Source organism: Chelonia mydas, chromosome 5 (genome assembly GCF_015237465.2).
Source record: "Chelonia mydas isolate rCheMyd1 chromosome 5, rCheMyd1.pri.v2, whole genome shotgun sequence".
Lineage (NCBI taxonomy): Eukaryota > Metazoa > Chordata > Testudines > Cheloniidae > Chelonia > Chelonia mydas.
The window spans coordinates 83960771-83964377 of NC_051245.2; the positions used below are offsets into that span (position 1 = coordinate 83960771).

Here is a 3607-nt window from a genome sequence, read left to right on the forward strand (position 1 = left end):
GCTCATAGAACCTTAATTTTGATATTGTCTGATTTGAGTATTTAACTGTTGAAAAAATAAAATAAAAATATCCATTAAATATTTTACAGCTTAAACATTGGTGGAAAAATAATTTTAGAATATAGCTGTCTATAGTTGTAGGATGTATATTTGCAAATACAGATCCTTTTGTATATACATTACAATAATTACATGATTTGGTTTATATTTTCAAACAATTATGTGCTGGAATTAATAGGGGAATTTTTTTTTTTAAATTACGAAGTGTTTGATCCCTGAGGGCAGTAGGCTTTTCACATTTATAAGTGCTGATTACCAGGTTTAACCATGCATCATATGAAATTTGAGTTATGTCCTTCCAGTTATTTAAAATCACCTTGAGATGAATTGCAACTAAAGTTTTAAGTTTTTTTTCCTCATTCAAATTCACAGGCTAGCAAATAACTGCTCCCCAAGAGAAGAATGAGAGGGAAATGGGACATTTCAAATAAAAGAAATAAAAGTGCTAATTTCTGAACCAAAATGGTTTAACCATGACACATGAAGAAGAATGTAGAGTGTGATACGTACACTTGGCAAGAACACATCATCAATATCTGATGAGCTTAAACCTGTTATTTCTTAGCTGGATTCCACATGGGTTATTCATAAGAAAAAAACAGAGTTTGAATTCAGTGGGTTTTAAATCAGGCTACGAGTGAAGAGAGCAGTTAAGAATAAGTTTACGATAATAGAAAATATACCCACCCAGAGTCTATCAGCTATGTTGCCAACTAAGCCAACCTTCTAGGCTTTCCCAAGATACTTTTTATTTCTGGTATTTTTTTCAGGAATTTATTAGTTCATAGACTGGCAGAGTTTAAGGCCAGATGGAACCATTGGATCATCTATTGCATTGGTTCCCAAACTTCTTAGCATCACGCCCCCATTTTAATTTTTGAGAAACCCTCATGCCCACCTCTCCTTTACCATCGTCCAAACCCCCTTTTAACAAATTAAATTTGTAATTTAAAATTTAAAAATAAACACAAAAACTTGATATAATTTTTTTTATTTAAAATTAAAAATAAGCACAAATAGTTTTTCTTGGCACAAAAATTTAATAAAAATGTAATTTAAAATAAGAAATAGCATAAACAAAATGAATATAATGTGAAGGATGCTGCTGCATTTTCTTCACGAGTTGGGAAGCCCTAGGTTTGAGAGATGAAAGTGTGCAATGCAAATAGTTTTCAACATCCATCGATTCCTTTGTTTCATTTTTATTATGACTAAACTTGAAAAGCTTTTTTCACCAGAGGTATGCTGATGAAAATGGAAGAATAATATGTAGCGCATCTTCTCCAACTTTTGGGTAAATTGGGAAATATTTTATCCAAAATTCCTCCAGGTTTAAGTTTTCAAAAATATCTTTCACACTTGAATCATATTTCATTTTGAGTGCTTGTTCTTGCAATACTTCTTGCAGTGAATTGACATCAACGTTGAATGGATTACGTGCTAATTTATGAATGGGGTTGCCAGAAAAGTTGTCTGGAAAATAGTGGATGAATTAGTCAGCAAGGCAGTCCAGATGAAACACAATTTTGTTCTTCACATCCTCTTTACAAAGTTCTTGGAAACCTTCATTTTCAGCAAGTGATGAAAATGTTGGAAAAGATAAAAAGTTAGGCGTCTGGCTTGTGTTTGACATTTCCAAAGCTTGATTTTTTCTGTAAATGCTTTGATGGCATCGTGGTGTGCTATAATGTTTGCAGTGTTGTTTCCTTGCAGCTTCAAACTGAGATTGTTCAAAGATTCAAAAATGTCCACGAGGTACGCCAGTGAAAGTTGAAACGTTTGGTCTGTAAATGCACAATATAACTCTTCTTTTTTCTGTTGCTTGAGGAAAATTTCCACTTTGTCTTTCAGTTCAAATAATCTCGAAAGCATGTTCCCTTTGGAAAGCCATCGTACCTCCATGTGAAACAGAAGAATTTTATGATCCACTCCCAAATCTGTGCAAAAAGCTGCAAAAAGTCTTGTATTTAAAGTGCTGTTCTTCACAAAATTGACAACTTTGATGGCCAAATTCAACAAGTCACATAGGTCATCTGGAAGGGTTTAAGCAGCCAATGCTTGTCTGTGTATGACGCAGTGAGTCATGGTTATGGCTGGATTTTTTTCTTTCACCAATGTCACAAATCCAGAGCGAGAGCCAAGCATCACTGGAGCACCGTCTGTGCATACACCAACCAGTTTTTCCCATGAAAGTCCATTTTCTTCAAAAAAGTCGGAAACCATTTTCATAACATCAGAAGCCTTTGATGTGATCATCAATTCCTTCAAAAAAAGCAGTTGTTCTTTCACAGTTCCATCATTAATTAATCAAACGTAGATGAACAACTGACAGCATTGTGCTACATCAGTGGTATCGTCGCACTGAATTGTGAAAAAAGGAGAAGCTTTCACTGCCTCCACAACTTGAAATTTTAGATCTTTCGCCATGTCATCGATGCAACTTTTCACGGAATTGTCAGAAAGCAAAATTTCCAATATTTTTTTCTTGCTTTTGGCACCAAGCACAATATCAGCTGCTTTCAACAAGCAAGGCTTCACAAGAGTTTCTCCTATTATGTGCGGTTTCTTGGCTTTAGCAATGAGCAACGACAGTTCATAAGATGCTTCTACCGCTTTGGCCAACGCTTGATGAAAAGCTCCAGTAGTGTCCAGATTCATGCGTTTTACATTTTGAAGTTTAGCAGCAAAAAACTCTTTTGGTTTGTCTTTCAAAGCACTGTGGTTCTTTGTCAAGTGTCGCTCAAGACGACTAGGTCTCAAGGCATCATTGCTGAGAACTACGTGGCATACTACGCATTGAGGATGATCAATCCTGTTTTTTTCCATGACGGTGAAACCATACTTAATGTAGTCTTCATCATACTTCCTTTTCTTAATCCCAGCCATAATATACTAATAAAAAAAATCTATAAAAATAATTTTCCTGATTTGTGAATAATAAGGGACGCAAGTTAATTTGAGTTATCGCAAATGTTTATTTACTACTACTATTATGTACAGACGTGTGCTGCCCTATATATACCTCACCACCAATCTGGCAAGTAGCTGGTCTTGTGCGGTGAGTGGTGGAGGTAACCACTCCCATGACAGAACAGTCTCAAACACTCTTGTGAGCAAGCTAGGAAGTTTTAAAAAGTTCCATCGCTTTTTACATCATTCTTTGGCCTCCCCATCGATCGAAACGGCACTCCTATATGTCGAAAGGCAAAAAATATATATATATATTCGCAGTTGGTGGTATGAAATTTGAAAACATTGCAGTTATATACTTTTATTTATTGTTGTATTTTTATTATTATTGTACTTTATGTTATACCTTTATTCTTGTCTACTTATATTCATAATCAAAAATGAGAAGATAGTTAATACTTTATTGTAGTTAAATAATATAGGCCTGTAATTGGACAATTTTATGAATAGTTGTTGTTATGTATACAGAATATGTATAATTGTCTGTTGGTCTATTAAATAAATAAATACATAAAATTTTCACTGATAAAAATGTTTTTGTTATGAAAATTTCACAGCCTCATGCCCCCTAGGAATT

General features: G+C 34.3%; 1 pseudogene; it reads right to left on the reverse strand.

The window, feature by feature from the left end:
* Positions 1–1291: 1291 nt before the first annotated feature.
* On the reverse strand, positions 1292–2946 carry LOC102943515 (annotated as a pseudogene).
* Positions 2947–3607: the final 661 nt, after the last annotated feature.